Here is a 21610-nt window from a genome sequence, read left to right as displayed (position 1 = left end):
GCTATCACTCACCTTGGCCTCGGGTTCTTCTGATTGGCCAGAATCTCCCTGGGAGCAGTATCTCTGCTTCCTGATACGCCCTTAATAGAGCTGGCTTTCCCCAACAGAGGCAGCATGGGGCTCCCACTGGCTCCCTGGCCGGTGTGCAAGACCCCAGTCACCTGGATTAAATTCTGCCTGATGTTCTTTAAATTAGATCGGGCTGTATCCATTTTCCAGGATAAAATAGATAACCGGGTGTTCAATATGGCTTGTGGCATTCCACCTCTATGATGAGAGGCTGAGTAATTAGGGCCTATATTCTTCAGAGTTTAGAAAAATGAGAGGTGATCTCATTGAAACATGCAAGATTCTGAAGGGGCTTGACAGAGTAGACACTGAGAGATTGTTCCTCCTGGCTGGGGAACCTGGAACATGGGGGCACAGATTCAGGATAAGGGGCCGATCATTTAGGGCCAAGATGAAGGAGAAATATTTTCACTTCTGTGAATCTTTAGAATTTGCTGCCCAAGAGGATTGTAGATGCTCCATTGTTAAGTATATTTAGGGTTGAGATAGATAGATTTTTGGTGTCTCAAGGAATCGAAGGACATAGAGAGTGGGTGGGAAAGTGAAGTTAAAGCAGATGATCAGCCACGATTGTCCTGATGCAGGCTCGAGGATGTATGTTCTATTTTTGGTCCTATTTCCTCAGTTCTTATGTTCTTGGATGTATGCCTTCTGCCATATTGCTAAAGGTTGCCAATTCAATGGCCCTTACTGAGACAGCTGGAAGTTGCCACTATTGGTAAGTTTGATTTTTAAAAAATTTACATTGCTGTGAAGCTAGGAGGAAATTTCCTTTAAACCTGCGGACTGCTGCTGGCCACTGCTCGCCACCCCCATCACCTCACCCCTCCAATTGCCTCGCCAACTCTCCCCCCTCAGATATTCCCAACAACTCCGGATAATCTTGATGCCTCCTGAGAATGGAGAGCTGTCTCTTGGTCTGTGACTGGCATCAGCACCTCACTGGAAATAAGCAAACAATGGACTAATTTTCTATGGTTCGCTAGCCTCATTAGGTGCTGCGTCTGGATAGCACCCTGATTAGACATGATGAAATTTCTAGGCCATTTATTTTTGGAAGTTCAGTGACAATTGTAATACAGGCTAACCTGGCCACTCCCATGTGTCAGTAGCATTGCATACTACCATGGAGTGAATAGCAAGGCAGTCATTCACTGGAAGGTACACAGGAAATGTAAGCACAGAGGGAGTTCACTGTATTGGTTTACCAGAGGTTTTTCTATGCCTTCATTGAAAATCGTTTTTATTTATCTTGAGATCCATATTTCTCCTGGGAGTGCAAATGCTGATAACCCTTGAGTGCACTTAAGTCAGTAACTTGCAATAATGAAAGATGCCTTTTTATTGTTCATGCAAGTTTTATCACAGGAGATTTTGGAGTCAGTTACAAACAAACTGTGATGAGAATTGCATTTATTGATACCTGTGATTGCCTAGAAAAAAATATATAAAATTCCAGTAATTTCAGTATAAAGAACTCATAATTTGACTGAACTGAACACAAATTAATTCTTCATTTTCTAAAAACAAAATTGTTTAACTTATGTTTGTCACGTTAATCCTCATTTATCTGTTTATCTGTAAAGGACCATAAGTCCTGTGAATTGAAACACTTTCTCACTTTTTGGATCTAGAGTCATCATCAAGCATTCACTGGTGATGTGCAATGTAAGATTATAAGAATACTGAGTTACCTTTTAGAGGCTCAGTATGCTTATTCAGTGAATAGCTAAGACATATAGACTATGAAGATCCAAGGTATGAACCTGGGTCTGTGGTGGCCCAAGGGATTCCTGGCATGTATGGGCGGTGAGTGGTGCTATGGACAGGTTGAGGACACAATCCGTAGGGCAGATGAAAGTATGTGTGAGTGAGTGCCTTGAAATGGAAGTGAGTGAGATCCCTGTGGATGTCTAATGGGTTTGTAAATGTGTGAGTTGAGAGTGATGAGAAGAGTGACTTACCCTGGCAGAATGGAGGAGATCATTCATCCTTTTTCAGCACTGGGTGGTTATTCTCTTTTGCAGGGCATTGGTGCTGACCACCGCTGTCATCACGTCCCATGCTTGATTTGTGACCTTGCTTGTTGGTCTTTGCCCAGGGCAGTGGTAGAGGACTTCACAGTGGGCCCCTAAAGCATCCAGCAGGTGCCGAAAGGAGGCATCGCTAAATTTGGGGGCCGCATGTTTCCTCCCTTTTGCAGCCATGACTTTGCAGCAGCTTCTGATCCCTTAGAGAGCGCTATCTCTGTGCAGGGGCACCCTTTAAATATGGCGCCTGGATAGCTGAAGGCCTGAGGTGATGTTGGGGCGGGCGAATCAGAAGCCGTCACAACAGTGAGCCGACGTGTTTCCCAGGAATGCATTATTAATGAGCTGGGGTGCGCCGGGAATGGGACAATATAGTGCAAAAATCTGCCATTGTGGCCAGCAGGTAAAACATCCTTTTTTCCCACCCACTACCGCACTTTGTGCAAATCTGGGATGATTCTACTCTATGTGTGCTAATAAAGAAACATAAATGCAGAAATGCAAAGCTGTGCAACTCATGAAGCCTGCTGAAAATCTTAAAAACTAAGTAGCAATGTAAGTAGAATACTTTAACATAACTTTCCACATCATTAGTTAAATGGCTGATGTAAATATGATTAGTCAACCAAAAAATGGCAGAATGACATTTCATGGGAAAAAAAACACGCACCAGTGACTATCAATTGGCATGTTTAATATTTGGCTGATAGCTGAATTCTCATTGCTTTCACTTCATCAAGATATTTTTTGTGAGAGGCAAATGTAAAACTTGGATATGCACTTGAAGTGCCGTAACTACAGTGCTGTCAACAAAGAGCTGGAAAGTGGAATTTGGCTGGATGGCTCTTTTCAGCTCAGACACAATGGACTGAATTAACTACTTCTGCGATGTAATTTGTCCACATTTCTCAGGGTGTAATTTAATTGACTTTAAGGGTGAGGGTGATGGAGAATCGAGAGGGAACACTGTGGAATTCTCTCAGGGGAAAGTCAAGGATGGCCTTCCCACCTTGGAGGCTAATTGAGGCCCTTAAGTGGCCAATTAAGGGCCACTTAAAAATGCCTCTTGCCACTGCTGTCTTTCTACTCATGGCAGTGATGTCGAGGGTGGGGGGGGGTGGAGTCCTCTGTTGTGTGAGGAGACTACACAGTAACACCTGTGGCCTCCCTGCAGGCTTGGTAGGGGGCTCCTGTCAACCAGCCTGTGGCTCGTAGAAGGCTCTTTAATAGCAAGAGCCGGCCCGAGAGAAACACTTCACTGCCTCACCGACCAAGCAACCACACCACCCCCACCCTTGCTGGGGCTGTCCTGACTGGCCTTGATGATTATCCGCACTTACCTTCATCCCATGTTGGCCATGATGTTGTGCTGGACTAGGTCTAGTCCTAGCAGTAGCAGTGCCCCCGGTGGCGGTGTTGGGACTGAGAATTCCCGGTCTCTGACTGACTTGGTCAGCAGCTCTTGGAGGCGGGATCTCCACCTTTAAAGGGCCGGGAGTTCCAACACCAGGCAATTAAATGCCTCTTTGCCACAGAATCGGATCAGGGTTCCCAGAAACAGTCGGAGCAAGGTTCCCCACAGCTTTCTGGCCCACTGTCAGGGCCACCACTGCTCAAACAAAATTCAGCCTATGTTTCTAAAAAAAAGCCAAAGCCCACAGCACAACTAACTAATTAGTTCTACTAACTGCTCTTTTTCCATATCTTTTCTCATATCGCTGTAAATGTTTTTTTTGTACAGCATATATGGGGATGGTAGCGTAATGATGACCTTTCTGTGTCAGTAATCTAGAGGCCTATGTTACTACAATGGAGATTTTTTTTTTCATTCACGGGATGTGGAAGTCGCTGGCTAGGCCAGCATTTACTGCCCATCCCCAATTGATGAGCTGCCTTCTTGAACCGCTGCAGTCCATGTGGTGTAGGTACACCCACAGTGCTGATAGGGAGGGAGTTCCAGGGTTTTGACCCAGCGACAATGAAGGAATAGCGATATATTTCCAAGTCAGGATGGTGAATCCCTTGGAGGGGAACTTCCAGGTGGTGGTGTTTCCATATGCCCGCCGCCCTTGTTCTTCTAGATGGTAGTGGCCGTGGGTTTGGAAGGTGCTGCCTAAGGAGGCCTGGTGAGTTCCTATAGTGCATCTTGTAGATGGTACACATTGCTGCCACTGTGCGAGGGTGGCAGTGGGAGTGAATGTTTGTGGAAGGGGTGCCAATCAAGTGGGCTGTTTGTCCTGGATGTTGCCAAACTTCTTGAATGTTGTTGGAGCTGCACTCATCCAGGCAAGTGGAGAATATTCCATTACACTCCTGACTTGTGCCTTGTAGATGGTGGACAGGCTTTGGGGAGTCAGGATGTAAGTTACTTGTTGCAGGATTCCTAGCCTCTGACCTGCTCTTGTAACCATAGTATTTATATGGCTAGTCCTGTTCAGTTTCTGGTCAATGGTAACCCTCAGAATGTTGATAGTGGGTGATTCAGCGATGGTAATGCCATTGAATGTTAAGGGGCAATGGTTAGATTCTCTCTTGTTGGAGATGGTCATTGCCCGGCACTTGTGTAGCACGAATGTTTCTTGCTACTTGTCAATCCAAACCTGGATGTTGTCCAGGTCTTGATGCGTTTGAACATGGACTGCTTCGGTATCTGAGGAGTCACGAATGGTGCTGAACATTGTGCAATCATCAGCGAACATCCCCACTTCTGATGGAAGGAAGGCCATTGATGAAGTTGCTGAAGATGGTTGGGCCTAGGACACTACCCTGAGGACCTCCTGCAGTGATGCCCTGGAACTGAGATGATTGACCTCCAATAACCACAACCATCTTCCTTTGTGCTTGGTGTGACTCTAACCAGCGGAGAGTTTTCCCCCGATTCCCATTGACTCCAGTTTTGCTAGGGCTCCTGGATTCCACACTCAGTCAAATGCTTACCTCACATTGTAGTCACTCTCACCTCACCTCTGGAGTTCAGCTCCTTTGTCCATGTTTGAACCAGTGAGGTCAGGAGCTGAGTGGCCCTGGCGGAACCCAAACTGGACATCAATGAGCAGGTTATTGCTAAGCAAGTGCCACTTGATAGCACTGGTGATAATTCCTTCCACCACTTTACTGATGATTGAGAGTAAACTGATGGGGCAGTAATTAGCCAGGTTGAATTTGTCCTGCATCTTGTGTGCAGGATATACCTGGGCAACTTTCCACATTGCCGGGTAGATGCCAGTGTTACAGCTGTTCTGGAGCAGCTTGGCTAGGGACATGGCAAAAAGTTCTGCAGCACAAGTCTTCAGTGCTATTGTCAGAATTTTCTCTCAGTCCCAACAGCTTTTGCAATATCCAGTGTCTTCAGCTGTTTCTTGATATCACATGGAGTGAATCAAATTGGCTGAAGACTAGCATTTGTGATGCTGGGGACCTCTGGAGGAGGTCCTGCCATGGCAGTTGAGGGAATTTAAATTTAATTAAATAAATCTGAAATAAAAAGCAAGTCTTAGCAATAATGACCATGAAACTATTGGATTGTCATGAAACCCAACTTGTACACTAATGCTGTTTCGGAAATCTGCTTCCTTATCCTTTTTGGCCTAAATGTGACTCCACATCCAAAGCAATGTGATTGACTTTTAACAGCTCTCTATAATGGTAACAAACTGATACTGAAAAATTGAATAAGAATAAAATGGGACGACCATTGAGCATCAACCTAGGCACTGGACATGACAAAAGGCACGCCCTGCAAAGTCCTTGGTAACGTCTGGGGCCTTGTGCCAAAATTAGGAAAGCTGTCCCACAGACTAGTCGAGCTCACACTGTCATACTCACAGAATTATACCTTACAGCGAATGTCCCAGCCTCCTCCATCATCACCTCTGGGTAAGTCCTGTTGCACCGGTGGTGGTGGTACAGGATTAAAAAGTTGGAAGGGACTGACCCTAGGAGACTTCAATTTTGACCCCAGACCCCTTATATCTATGGCATTAAGACAAACATGGGTAAAGCAACCTCTTGCTGATTACCGATTACCATCCACATGATACATCAGTACTCCTCCATGTTGATTACAATTGGAAGAAGCTTTGATGGTTTGAAAGTCCCATTATTCCTTGTTTTGTGATTTATACTCTGCTCTACTGTGTAGCTACTGTCGCAGGGGAGGGGACTATGGACTATTGCCATGAGCGACTTCCTCCCTTTGCTTTTTCTCATCTCCACCCAAACTGATTCAACATATTGATCTTCCAAATCAAAATCATTTCTCACTACTGTACTGATCTCACCATTTATTGACAGAGCTACACTGCTTCCTTGTCCTTCCTTCCAATCCTTCCAAAATGTCAAATACCTTAGAATATTTAGGTCCCAGTCTTAGTCACCTTTGTAACCATGTCTCTGTAATGGCTAGCATATCAAACTCTTATTTTTATTTGTGCAATAAATTCATCCACCGTGTTATGAATGCCTTAAAATGTCTGCTGTCCCATGCTTACAGCAGCTTGATTAGAGTTTAGTTTCTTACCTCTAAGTGACCACACTCAGGGTTAACTAATCGCGCACAACAGAGAACAGATACCAGATACTTTTCATGATCAAACACAGAACAATTGAACACTACGTCTGCCGTCAACTGATTTGAGGCCAACAGCTACTGAACACCAGCCAACCCCAGAAAGATCCAAAATGTTTGCAGCAGCGGGTTTTTAACATATCTTTAATGACCTTCATAGGATCACGGGTGAGTTTGGAGGCCGATGCTCCCCTGCCCTCAGGAATATCACTGGCACCAGAAATGGAGGCGGAACTTATGACTTCATGATGTCGCCCCCCCCACCCCGCATCCCCCCACCGCCCCCGTCCACCTCCGTTCTGACCTGAATTGTGTCAGAAAAATCCGTACCCAGGTTTCTTTCCCTAAAGAAGGTCAGTGAACCACTCGGGATTTTACGACAACCAACAGTTTTATGGTCAATTTTACTGATACCTGCTTTGTAAGTCCAGATTTTTTAAAAACTGAATTCAAATTTTCAAACTATCCTGGTGCAATCTGAAGTGATTTCCTGACTGAATTATTATTCTAGGCCACTGAATTACTGGTTTAGTAATATAACCACTACATTATTGCACCCTCCCATTGGAACCCCAAGCCTTGGTTTTAGGAGAGGCCAGCTTTCGAAAAGAAAGACAAGTATCAATGTAGCTTCCTTGGCATAAATTGTCCTTGCAGACCCTGGTTCTTCTGTGGGTTTGAGTGTGGCAGGGTTGTGGGGGTTGGTGGTGGCAGGGGGGGCGGGGTGAGGGGTTGCGGATTGGTAGGGATCACTGAACAATTGAACACCACACCTAACATGGTCCTGGCCTGCCATCAACTAATCTGAGGCCAACAGCCCGCAACCCTAAACTGATCTGAAACATCGCATTCTTTTGGCAGGTAAGCACTCAAAATGCAGCCATAGTGGTCTAGGCACTCAGACCCACGATAGTTAGGTGTTGCTCCACACCCAAAAATTCTAGACTTTGGCGGGGTCGGTGTTGGGAATTACCAGAAGGTACAAAGTCAACATGGCTGCTTGGATCATGGTTTTGGAATTTCAGCTCCAAATCCTTTTCATCACCTGTCATCATGAACCAGTTTATGAAAAGAAATTTTCTCCAGATTTACACGTAGATGAAAATATGCCTCATATTGCGATAAGAGCAGGACTTTCTCTTGATCTGGAGCCCCCAAATTTACAATACTTCACCCCTGATGTGAGGCCTTACCTATTGGAGAACTGCACACCTAGTCCTGCAAGCTGTGTCCCCAGTTAGTAAAACTTCACACTGGGAGTGGAGTCTCGCAACTTTGGGTTTTACTTTGCAAGCACTTGGGATGATTTTTCACTTGTGTTCCAGAGTAAAATATCATAATAGTGGAGGAAAATGGAGGCAGGGATGAAAAATCTGATGAGCTATATTATGGGTCTCTGATCTTCCTGCCTGTTCTCCACTCATGCAATGCTTTAGGCCCAAGTAATAAAGAGAAAAATCCACCCTGTATTTTGTTCCCTTTTTTATTACTTAAATATTGATGCCTTATCTAGGGAGGTGCAATGGTGGTGTCCCTGCCTCTGGGCCAGAAGCTCTGGGTTCAAGTGCCACTTTTGGACTTGATGGCTATGAAAGATGCATTCATAACATGGCCAAACAGATTGATGATTAGCCTGTAAATCCTTTCAATACGCCTGATGGCAGGCAATAAGAGCAGGAGAATTTCCTAGTCAGTCATACGGCAGAAGGCAAAGGCAAACCATGGCAGTACTTAGCCAAGCATAATCATGGATAAGTCCAAGGTTGCCAATCCCCTCTTAGGGCCTGGTACCTGAAGGAGGGGGAGACCATATCTAAATAGCTACAATGTATGTTTTATGAACATCAATTCAGTGTATTGGCATTGTGAAAGTTACAAAAATTGAATTTAGATGTATTTGATGTAGATGTAGATATAGCTCTTGGGGCGAAAGGGATCAAAGAGTATGGGGAGAAAGCGGAAGCAAGCTATTGAGTTGGATGATCAGCCATGATCATAATGAATGGTGGAGCAGGCTCGAAGGGCCGAATGGCCTACTCCTGCTCCTAGTTTCTATGTTTCAATGTTTCTATGTATGTATATGTCAGAAAAATGTGTAGGCATAATTAATACTTACTGGTTATAAATGTACCATTTATTATATTAAAAGTGGCTTGCAAATAATAGAAAATATACTTTTTGGAGCATTTTTAACATAATAACATGTAATAATGGCTATACCAACTTAAAGTGTGCAGTGACATATGTTATCATGTTTAATGTCCCGTGCCTGCAAACTGCTTATTAGTGAATTAAATGTAGACACGGGATTACACAAGCTGATCTCCTGACAATTGTTCCCATCGAGACACATTTAACATGCTTGTATGAGTCCCAGCTACTATAACGTCTACAAATCCATGCATGGGATTCAGAACGAGTGTATCAAGGCAAGAGTGGCATGAATACAATCGATGATTTAGCTCTAAATGTGCTTGTGCACTGCATGTATTTTCAACATATGATTAAAATAATACTGGACCAGGAAAATCTAACTAATGTAAACTGACACAAACTGTGGGAAGTCACAGGCAATTTAAAACATAACTACAGGCTTCTTATTTTTCTAATGCAAAGAACATTCCTCTGATATCTAGTTCCAAACACAAGTTTATTTTCATCAATTCCTCTGCACAGTAAAAACTACTTTCCAAAAGGACGTTTTTCTGTTTGCCTGGTAGCAGCCATTAATTGTCTCGAAGAGCAGTGATTTGAAACCGTAAAGCATTGCCAGGCACTCACTTCCTGCTGCAACCACATGCTTCGTTCAACTCTTGCTTTGAATGAACTGAACTGGAGTATTCATTATAACCATGATACAATTACACTTGTTGCAAATCACCACATATATCAACTTTTCACATTTTGTGGGAGGCTGTGCATGTAACGGGGATAGACACAATTCTCAGTGGCCCTCAATACAAAGGGGCTAATAGAGCCTGAGCACAGGTTGTCTGACAGCACCGTGCCTGACAGCACCTTGCATAAGTTGCTATCCTTCCTGTATGACATAAGAATGCAGGAAGGGTGAACGTTGACAGACCAGGAAGCGTCCCCACAGACATGTTTGATTCCACACTGGCATAACCACTACAACGTTCACTTTGCAGCAGTTAATCGATAACAATCAGGACCCTGCCTGACCCCTCACTTCCCTAGTACAGTGATACTCAGGTCAAATGTAATGTTTTCAACACTATCCTAAATGAGGTTAGCTACTGCAGTGCATTTCGGAAGTCAAGCTTGACAATCTTCTGATCTGCAGCGTGCAGCTACACCTCGAACTCTGCCTTTTGGTGTTGATCTACCAAGCGAGATCAGCCATTTTTAACTTATGTTTTGTGTGTAAATTTTAAAGCATTGCAGGGAATGTTTTCTGCCAATTAATACTAATATGAAGTGAGCACTGCCAAAAATCAGTAGCCCTTCAGCCTATTCCTACTGTATGATTGACAAGAGTGGGCTGAACGGATCAGATGTTAGGCCAGACTCTGGATATGTCAGGTCCACCCTCCAGTTTTTGTTTGGAGAGAACCCTTTGTCCATTCCAAACAAGATCTCCTGCATCATAAGGGACTCTTATGCCAAGAGTTTCCTTCACTCCAGTCTGAGAATCTGCCAGCAGGCTGCTACGCCAAGTGAGAGGGAGGAGTACAACTTCTTAGCTGGTGGAGGTGGCACCTGTTCTGAGATGGTCCTTCTTGTCTGTGGGCCCTACGCCTGGTAATTGATTATTAGAGAGACTGTAGTCATACTCTGGTATCTGCATAACACTTGTTTATTAGTATTACATCAAAACAGGTTATAGAGTAGACATGCTGCTCCTGGGCATGATGTTTCAACCTCTCTCTCGAAAGTCTAACACATGACCGATCAATGTCAGTGATAGACCATCATCTACATCATACATTGGCATCACCAGTCTGTTAACCCTTTATACTACAGTGCCCACTCTGGGCTGCAGGTTTGGGTTTTGACCTGGAAACCAGAATGTGCTTGAATGCGTTTTTTTTAAATTTTTATCCACTTCATTATAAAGAGGGCTGCAAGGACAATGGACCTTTTAATTTGGAGGTGAGGTGAGTGGGGGAAGGGTCCCAACAGAGTGCCAGCCTCTGTCACAACTGTTGGCTTCTCCAATCAGCCATGCACCAGCTGAAACTTAAGAAGTCAGGAGTAAGAGTAACCTGCAGGCACATCCCGACATTGCTGCAGCTATCCTTTTGGCAGTGGACGCATGTCCAGATGGACCAGGAAAATCAGGATAAGGAAGAGAGAAAGAAAGACTGGCTTGCATTTATATCGTGCCTCTCATGACTTCAGGACATCTGAACAGTGCTTGAAATGAAGTAACTAAAACTTCATTTAACTAGCAAATGGGGTGAAAAGGCAAAATCTCTCAATAGTATCCATTGTTACCCCACTCAGAATTCCAATCGCCGGCTCTTGAGGAGGAAGGAGAGGATAAGAGGAAGAATGGAAAATCAATGAGTTTTACACATGGTTGCCCATACCCTATGAAGCTCTGTTGACAGGCCAAGGCATTCATCCCTAAACATGTCCAAGGAGATCTGCATGTGAAAACTGTGAAGTGTGAGGGACTTTGTGACAGAATTTGCAGTCAACTGGAATCACTTTGAGAACAGTGATGATCCTGTTAATGACTGTCCCTGCCTTGAATTTTGTGTCAGGAGTTCTTTAAAGCAACAACAGGAACAATCTGTCCAATTGCCCAATGAGCATTACTGCAACATGCAGTTGACAATGCACTATTTACCCTGGTTGGAGATTCTATTTATTTCCCTACAGAAACCAGCTAATAAAAGCCCTGTATTTTTATCATCTGGCTGGATTCTCTGAAGTACAGGATATTGTTGATGGTACACATGTCCACAGAGGCTTCGATACCCAATATTACCTCCTTCATATATATAATAGGAATTCACTCAAAAAATGTGTAACTAGTCTGTTATTATAGGTATAGAATCATTCACAATAATATCCACTTCCCAGGTTAACACCTCTACACCATTTATTTTAAGACAATCAATGGTGTCAACATTGTTCCGAGGATTAGAAGGATGGTTGTTGGAGGACCAAGGCTACTCAGTGTAACTGTAATTTGCAATCCCTTTGAGGCAGCCATGAACCAGATCTCAAGGGAGATACAGGAAGATGGATACAGCCATTAGAGCCTTGAAAATCATCATTAGGAACTTAAAACAAATTTTGACATTGTCAACCAATGTGGGCACTCTTGCAGTACACTTGTGACGGCATTGAAGGTTAATATAGTCTTCTGTGCCTTACATGACTTTGAATTGCACTGCAGCTTTGCTGTGGATCAGGAGAACCAGCCTCAATAAGAGCAGAAACCCAGGACCCACAAGAGATGTCTACAAAGCTGACCAATTCACTTAGCAAGAGACTTGAAGCAGATTCTAATAGACGTTGCCTTTATTAAAGTATCTGTATCGCCCACTCCACTACAATTGTTTGCACGTAGTCCAATACCTGGAAAAAAACCAAGATTCCCACCAAGAAACAAAAAAAATCAGGGAGTGGTTTTCATCTGGAATGCACCTTGAAAGGGTAATGGAGGCAGATTCAATTTTGGCTTTCAACAAGTAATTGGATAAGTACCTGAAGGGAAATAAATAACTGCAAGGCTATGGGGCAAGGGTAGGGTAGTGGGACCAGCTTAATTGCTCTGACAGAGAGCCAGCATGGGCTCCACAGGCTAAATGGCCTCATTCTGAGCATTCTATGGCTGAATTTTCCAGCCCCCCCCTCCCCTCCCCCAAAGTGGGTTCCCCCATGGTGGATGCGGCAGGCCATTCACACTTCCATTCACTTTGGCAAGACCGGAAGATCCCATCGGCAGGAGGAGCAGGAAAATTTGGCCCAATGATTCCACAGGCTGGATTTCACATGCTCCACTCCACGCCCTGCCTTCAAAACCCACAGAGGGTGTGGGGGGGTGGGGGGGGCATAATATTTGGTGAGGCTAATTTTCAGGCATCCCTGATAGCCACCTAGATTAGGTGTTAAACTCTTTGAATATGTTAGTGAGGGTCCAAATGCTTGCTTTAGGACCTCGTTGTTAGACTTTGATTGCAATGAGTGGAGCAAGTACTGGACCAGGATTTTTCAGTAGCTGCTGTGTCAATGGAAGGTGAGTTTTTTTTTTAACATCGAAAAATGTTGCTCAAACAGGAAATTCCCCCCAACTCCACAGTGTTTATGATCACCCCAACACACGGTTACCACTCCACCCTTCCTCCTGAGACTTGCCTTAAGGCCTCTGCTGAAGAGGCAAGCAGCTTGATATCTGCCCAGTTAAAATAGATGAACTGTCTGTAGAGGAGCACAAACCTCCAACAGCTCATCCAATTAAGGAAAATGTATCTGTTTTGCACCTGAAAAATTGACATGGTGCTATTGAATTTGGGATCTCTGTCTCATGTTCAGCGGATGACAGAGATTTCAAAACACTGTTTCAAGAAGAAAGAAAGACTTGCATTTATATAGTGCCGTTCATGATGGCAGGACATCCCAAAACACTGTACAGCCAATGAAGTACTTTTCAAGTGTAGTCATTGTTTAACTAGAGAAAACACATGTAGCCATTTGCACACAGCAAACTTCCAGAAACAGCAACATGATAATGATCAGATAATCTACTTTTATGATGTTGCTTGAGGGATAAATATTGGCCCGGACACCAGGGATAACTCCCCTACTATTTTTCAAACTAGTGCCATGGGATCTTTTGTGTCTGCCTGAGAGGGCAAATAGGGTCTCAGTTTTAACACCTTATCCAAAAGATGACACCTCCAATCGTGCAACACTCCTTCACTACTGCACTGGAGTGTCAGCCTTGACTTTTGTATTTTGAGACCTGGACTTGAGCCCGAAATCTTCTGACTCTGATGCATGAATGCTACCAACTGAGCCACCGCTGGCACTTTAAAATCAGTCAGTTTTCCTGTTTTCATGACTAATACTTCTTCCAAAACCAATGCTACCAATAAAAACAGGTTGTAGTAATAATTGGCTATAACCCAATTCTGGATAAATAAATAATTCCATTAACGCACCATTAGGGTGTGTTTGACACAGGAGGCCCTAGGTTGAATTGAAATTGGACCTTGGACTTCATTTCCATTTTTTAGGTAAGATTTCAATATTGTAGGTCGGGCGTCCTGGAAGTGCATCGGTTCCCACATTGGTAAAGACAGAAAGAGAAGCCTGAAACAGGTGTTAGGCCCTTTGCAGATGTTAGGTCCTATTGACCCATTCTTATCAAAATTGGGCTGCACTAAATGCCAGCTGTGTTCAGGAAAATGTAATCTACAGGTGCCCTAACCAACGGTCCTTAAAGGCAGTGCTGGAGGCTGCCACCAAAAGCGTACTCCCGACACCATACTAAAAAGGTACTTTTGACCCTCACTATCGGTGTCACTCCCAGTGCCTATCTCCCACCCAACTCACCTGACCTCGAGATGCCTGACTTCCAAACTCTGCCGCCAATTGCTTCCAATGTCCTAACCATATACCCCCAATCCCGACTCCCAATCTCCCTCCTTACCTCCATCCTGGGTTCAAAATCCTTAATTCCTAATCTCCACCCCCCGAACTAGCAATTCACAGTAAACCTCACTCCCATTGCCACAAATATTGATCTCGCACCTCACCCTCCCACCAGCCCTGAATGCTGATCTCCCAACCCACCTGTTTTTGTTTATGTTGTGTTGTAATTAATGTTTTACTATTGTTTTGAAGCGGTTAAGAAATGTTCAACCACCTGAAAGGTTTTTGTATACATCTGAATATCGTTGAATATACATGCTTTAACTTAATTTAAAAATTGCCTGGATTCCACAGAATCGTTCTGTCTGTAATTAGAATTCTGCAAAAGATCAATCTTACCAAAGCATGGCCTCCTATGGTAACATGGCTTCCTGTAGTATTTCCCTTTGTATTTGGGCCTTCTTCTGCACTAACACAATAAGGCCGCATCATTTGAGCAGATAAACAGCTGGTTTGTGTAAATAAATATGCACCACATCAAGAACTTTAATTGCCGTTTGAATGGACGGCTTAAATTTTCAGCAATAAAATCTAAGGATACAAAAAGAATCAAGCGTATCTTCAGTTTAGCAAAGGAAAGCTGAATGAAGTTAATGGTGCAAAACTGTCTAAAGAGCCTTTGATTTTAAGAAGTCCAAGGACCTATTAAACAGCTGTCATGTTTTCTCGGAGGTATCAGAGTGCCACAATGAAAATACACTAAGCATAATCAAGCATTGAATTAAAAATCAGAACCAAGTCTAGCTCCGCAAACAAAACATGTAAATAATTGATCATTAAACTAGATTGAATGGTTGTGTTTTTGACTCACTTTGACAGTAGATGTTTTGAGACATTTAATGCTGCATCCTCATCTTGAAGGACAAAGAACTGGGAAACAAGTCTCATTTTGGTTTGTATTCAGCAGGCTGGGGAAGTTACCAAACAAGGAACTGATTTGTTGCTTCAGCCACTTACTTAAAAGGGTCAACATGAGCATTTATTTATTTTGGCATATTCTCAATGATTTATCAACTAATACATTTCAACTTACTCTGTGAGAAGGCAGTAAAATATTGTGCTTATAACATTGTGGCCTGACTTTTCACACCCCCGTTGTTGGGAGCGTGGATTCAGAAGAATTCCCGGCTACCCGAACCCACCCAGAAGGATGAAACAGTTTGGACCGGTTCTGTTATTTCCCAGTTTTACTGGTGTCCCACTTTAAGGTATACAAGGCCAATGCGGACCAGTATTCTTATTTCCCAGTTTTTACTGTTTTTTTTCCTTCTGGGCGACTCCTGAAAAACTGCCCCAAGAGTTTAGATTTTCCTTCGGAGGTAGGGCGTAATGGAATTTGGGTCTGACGACCCTGGAAAAAGTTTGGAAGCAGCACAGGGGCTGTTGTGCGTGGAGGCAGCCTGGCGAAAGGCCAAACTTTGTCCCAGCTGCAAGAAAATCATTGGACTCATGGAGCCTGCTGAAACCGGCCATTAATGTGCCATGAAATGTAGACCCGATTGTTCCATCATCTTTCAGTGGTACCATTCCTGAGGGATACTCCAATTGTGCTTGCCACCAGCATTCCTGAGGTCTCCCTTGGAGGTGGAGCTTAATGCAGTCCACTTAGCAGTTATCTCTAACAGTGAAGAGTACGAAGATTGCTTTGTGATCTGTAAGGAGTCACTTGGCCATTCAAATTGATGTAAATTCTGCGCTTTATATCAGACCCTGTAAAGTTGGAATTAAAATGCCATTTAACAAGGCCAAGGGCAATGCTAAGCTTCTACTCAGGAACAACTAGTTATTCTTCAGCTGCCTCCGCTAATCCTTCTACGCCTATGAGGAGTGATTTAACCTTCGGACCACATGGTGAAAGCACTGAGTGCTGTGAAAATGTTTGTTGCTAAACAAAAACAATCTTCTGGTCCTCACCCCCTCACATCCCCTTACTCCCACACATTCCTCATTCTGCTAACCTATCCCCTGCTACCCATCCCTCACACCCTCCATGCCAACTATACAACTGTAACCACCTTCATGGCCCTTTAGAGACCCTATGTAAATCTATGCTCCTCTACCCACCCTTCATGGTCCCTCATACACACCATGCCAGCCTTTGCTCCTCTAACCATGCCCCATGTTCCCTCATACCCTCCATGCCAACCTATACCCCTTTACCTATCCAAGTGGTCCTTTCTAGCCCCTATGCCAATGTATGCCCCTCTACCACATCTCATGGCCCCTCATACCCTCCATGCCAACCTATGTACCTCTACCCACCCCCATAGCCTTTTTTTAGCCCTATGCCAACTAAGTGCTAACGCATGCCAACCCATTACCCACCCACCATCCTTTGCCCTTGACCTCTCCATTCCAACTAACCCAGTATCCACTATGGGCAGATGTCAGGACCCATGCTAAGAAGAAAGAAAATAAAGTTCTAAGTGTATATTGATGAATTCACTTTAAAAAAAAAAATACCCTCATTGATAAAACCCATTCACAACATTTAAATTCATTCAACCACTTAACCCCTTATAACAACATGTATTTGTATTCACAGACTCACATCAAGGATTTTATAATCAGTTAATGTATTTAAACTAATTGAACTGCCAATTAAACTGTGAACTGACAGGCACCCCATTGTGATAATGATAGGTTGTGAAATCAGTCATGCAGTACAAATTCTGTAATGAAAACCTTCAGGCTTATATCAATAAACAGGGAAATTGCAAGCACTGATTTTTTTAACTGGCAGGGTGCTTTTTTTAATTTAAAGGCCAGGAGATTTAAACCCCTTGACAGCTTTACAGCTCCAATGAGTGCTGACAGTTCCCTTGACAGCTTGATAGCTCCCTTGACAGTTCCAATGAGCTTGACAGATGGTTCCGCTGAGTTTATCCATTTTTTACACACATTCATGTCTAATTTTAACAAAGGGCACCTAACCTCTCCCAAAGGGCACCTTACCTCTCCCAAAGGTGCCCATGGACCTATCCAAAAAGACACCTACCTCTCCAAAAGGGTACCCTACCTCTCCAAAGAACTCCGCTAACTTTAGACTTTACCTAATGGGTCTAAAGTGCACAAGTCATGTTTCAGATAGCTTTCTAGCCAGAATTTGGAACTGACTGAAGGCAGCTACACTTTAACATGTGCTGTTGCCTCCAGGAACCACAGATGTGCAACCTACACCCAACCCCGTTCCCCCCTCACCCAGTGCAAAAATGGTGAGGGCTCGGTTTAGGGTGGGTCTTTGGGATTCGGGCCTCCGGTGTTATTTTCACTATGATGGAGAGCCTCCCCATCTGCACAAAAATTCAGGCCTATCAGTGCATGGATTGAAGGAGCATAGGTCCAGTGTAATGAGCCTTGATGCTCTTATTATAATGAAGATTACCTGGACTAGAATGTGGACCAGTGACCACAGTGCATGATTTGCACAGCTAAGATGCTGGAATGCTTACTTCATTCCAGAACCATTCTAACATCTAGATTTTGGTAACGCCATTGCACAGTCTCACCAAATGTGGTGGCAGGTAATGCCCCAGAATTCTGAAGAAAGCCACCGATAGCACAAAACAGAAAGTGCTGCAAATACCCAGCAGATCAGGCAGCACCCGTGGAGCGAGAAACAAAGTTAACAGTCCGGATTTTCCTCTTGAGTTTGCAAAATGTGAGTCAGACCCTTTTGCTGCTTCACCCACCCATGCCTGACTTTGTGCAGGGCTTTCATTTTCTCATGTAAGGATGGCTTCCATGTGCAATTTGTAAGCCACAATGCAGTGTAGGAGGAGTGTGGGTGCGGAGGTGGGTTGGTTAGAAGGCCCACCTTGGTTCTTGGGGACAGCAGCCCAGCTGCAAACATCATTTGTATGCCCTCTAAATGTCATGCCTCACTGCCACCCCACCATGTATCCTCCATAGCCACTCGTCCAGTATCTGCTGTGTACAGTCCTTGGGAGCCATTCATTAACTATGGAAGGAGGTGAAGAAAAACAAACCCATAAAAGTCTCAATCAAACCTCTGACATTGCTACCGAAAAAACCTGTAGTCCCATAAAAAAAAGATTCTGGCTGGAGAAGGAAATTCAAATTTCCTATGGTTCCTACAATGATGGCCCCGACCTCAGATGCCCTGTTTGTTTTGCACCTAAGGCCTTCCTGACCTGTGAATAGGCCACATGGAAATAGTGCGGGGTTAGGAAGGCAGAGGAAATTTGATTTTTCAGCCCAAAAAATTACAAATTCAGGTTTCCCTATCCGATTCCCACCTCCAGTGGCCCAACCTTTCAGGTCTATGAACTTTCACAACGTATTGGCTTTCTTCCAAACCAGTGGAATCTTGAGACCCAACCAAAATAAAAGTGATAAAGGAATATCCTCCATCTGAAAGTTTTACACCTTGACAGGCATTGATATAGCTAAGGTCAGGGCTTGAGCAGACATGTACAACTCCTACTCTAAAAAGGCTTTGACAAAGGCTGGATCCCTTAAAAAAAGAACATTTATTGGGACATCATAAAAGGGCAATGTCACAAACAGTCACTTGCTCTATTATTATTGGTTTAAGCTTCAGCCAGGGACATCAACAGCCCTGATGGATACTTCACCTAGCTGAAACCAATAGAGTAGCTAACCAGATATGAATGGGCCATGAACCGTCTCTGGTTAAAACTCTTCCACTGACACCCACTTCCGCACATCACAATTAGAGAGCTGTGCATGTAGGACTAAACTTAGATTTAAAAGCTGACCCTTTCACAAGAAATAAGAGCAGAAGTAGGCTATATGGCGCATTGAGCCATCTCGGCCATTCAATAAGTGCTTGGCTGAACTTCTCCACCTACTGCACTTTCCTGCCCTTTGCCCCATTTCCAATCCACCTACATTGGACCAAAGCAACCTCAGAGCGAAGCAAAGAAATAAATGTTGAGCTGTGTCTATAGTTAACCATTAATATGTAATGAAAGTAATAGCAACAAACATACAGGAGTAATGTGGGGAGAAAGATACATGTGTTCATTTGCTGGGACTGTAACTGGTCCGCTGACAGTGTTTCTACCTGTTTTATCATTTCTATGTGCAATTCCATCTAAAATTTTACTTGGGATCTAATGTAGCAGCACTCCATAATTTATGATGCCAAATGAGTGCTGTGTTAAACTAGTCCCCACAGCTGATTAAATTATGCAAATGAGCAACTGTAAATAACAAAAATGTCTAAACTTCCACCTTTGTGTTATAAATAATTTTCTCTCGCTTTCATATGCATCAACACTTAATGTTCCTGAACAGACTTTGTGATATAAATATAAATATATTAATTTACCCTACTGATATTTCTATGCGTATTCTCAGAAAATACAGATTTCGAAAAACAATGCAATTTTTAAGGCTTTCTTATGAGCATTTTTGCAAACGCTGTTTGTCTTTGGAAAGCCTGGTTAACAATGTCCATTAAAGTCCATTTAAATACTTTCCATTGGTGCAACTTAGACATTCTCAAGAGTTTGTTTTTTGAACTTAATTCATTTGGTGACTATTCGATCTAACTGCAAGTTCCCACCCTTTTGCAATGATTCAAAAAAGAAACAAATTGTTTATTTTCAATAAACGCACTGAGAAGTTTGTATGTTGGCCAGACGGTCAGTGTGAGAGTAATTTTAATTTAGGATGATAATATAAAATAAGCAAGATTGAATCGCCCGCTTTTTTCCTGCTCCACCTAACTTGGCCACGATTAAGAAAAATTATGTGTGGAGTATATTGGATGGCAAGCTCTGTGTTGCCTATATTGCCTGTTTTATACTGTTACCCAAATTTAAAATGACCACCTATTTATGAACAAAGAATAACCATTGGTGCATTATTGCTACACTTTTGATGCTCGTGTTAGGGACACCCTGTGATCGGCACCAGATTGTGATTTCACGCTGGTAGGCCAATTAAGGCCCGCCCAGCATGAAACACGAGAGGCAGTGCTGAACGCTACCTGTGCAGGTGGGAGAATGACGGCGAGTGGGACAAGTGCGAACTTCGCGCATTCACACTTCATAATCTCCCTGAGGCATCTCCGCAGAACGCGGAGATGCATGCAGACCTGCACTCCATCGTGGTAGCCATGGGTGAGTTCCTGCAGTGGCAACGTGAGAGGGAAACGGGGCATCTCAACATACCTCCATTTGCTCCTTCCCCTCAAGGAGTCAGGCCAGAGCCCCCGGCACCAGAAGGGAGGAGGAGCGGCAGCTGGACAGTCCTGGGCCATCCATTCAGGAATCTTAGAGCCTGTCCTCTCCCTCTGAGTCCCCTTTGCCTGTGACCCCCTCAACCTTGTCCTCTGTCACTGCAGAGGAAGCAGCTGGCCCACAGGAGAACAGAAAAAGCAAGCTGGAGCTCCCAAGGCCTTGGCTCCCCTGAGGAGACACTCCAAAGCTATCAGAGGCAACAGGGCCAACCATTGCACAGGCTGTCTCCGCACCTGCCACGTATGTCAGGGTAGCACCTACGGCGTTCGAATGTTAAGAAATTCTGATCACAGTTGGTTGCATGGGTGAAAAAATTTTGACTTTACAATCTGAAAGTATATTCAGTTTCATTTAATAATGTGTAATGGTGCCGTTCAGCTTCATTAACAGGCTTTATGAGTCCTTCCACTGCATTCCTCCCAACATGTCCCACCCCCCCACACCCCCACCTCAACTCACCCCTACCAGCCCACTAGCAGTTCAACCCACTCGTGATTCAGGAGGGAGAAGTGTGTGTATGGCAGGGCCTTTTGCAGCCTTTGCACTCTCCCATGCACCATGATCATTCCCGTATAACACTCATCTCAAAGTCCTGAGTATTTTCAATGCTGCCTGCTGGGGTTTGCTTTCTCTGCATCTCCACCCACTGATCACATTCCCATGCAGTCCCTGTTCTCACCCACCATGACTCTCATTCCACTTCTGATTTAGCAAGTACGGTGGTGCTACAGTTTTTCTTCATCTCCCCTGTCCTTTTTCCCCTCCCGCAGTCACCCATTTTCTTTGCCCATCACTGTTGACCTCCCCCCCGGCATCACGTCCCACCTCCCTTTCATCAACTACCAGCCACAACTATTTTCTTTCGGGGTGTCAAGGTGAACGTGCATGTTCTCTTCCTTCCCAAAAATCCCACACCCCCATCCACATTAACCCCCCCACCCCCCTAGCAATCTCCTCCTTCCCACCCCCAGATGTCCATGTCTGCCTCTGAGTCTCCACCATCCACTTTTGCCTTCCCTTCTACCAGCACTGTTGCACCCTCACTCTCCCACTCTACCACCTCACTCTGCCCTCGGTCA

Source organism: Cetorhinus maximus, chromosome 1 (assembly GCF_964194155.1).
Source record: "Cetorhinus maximus chromosome 1, sCetMax3.hap1.1, whole genome shotgun sequence".
NCBI lineage: Eukaryota > Metazoa > Chordata > Chondrichthyes > Lamniformes > Cetorhinidae > Cetorhinus > Cetorhinus maximus.
This window is presented reverse-complemented; position numbering follows the sequence as displayed.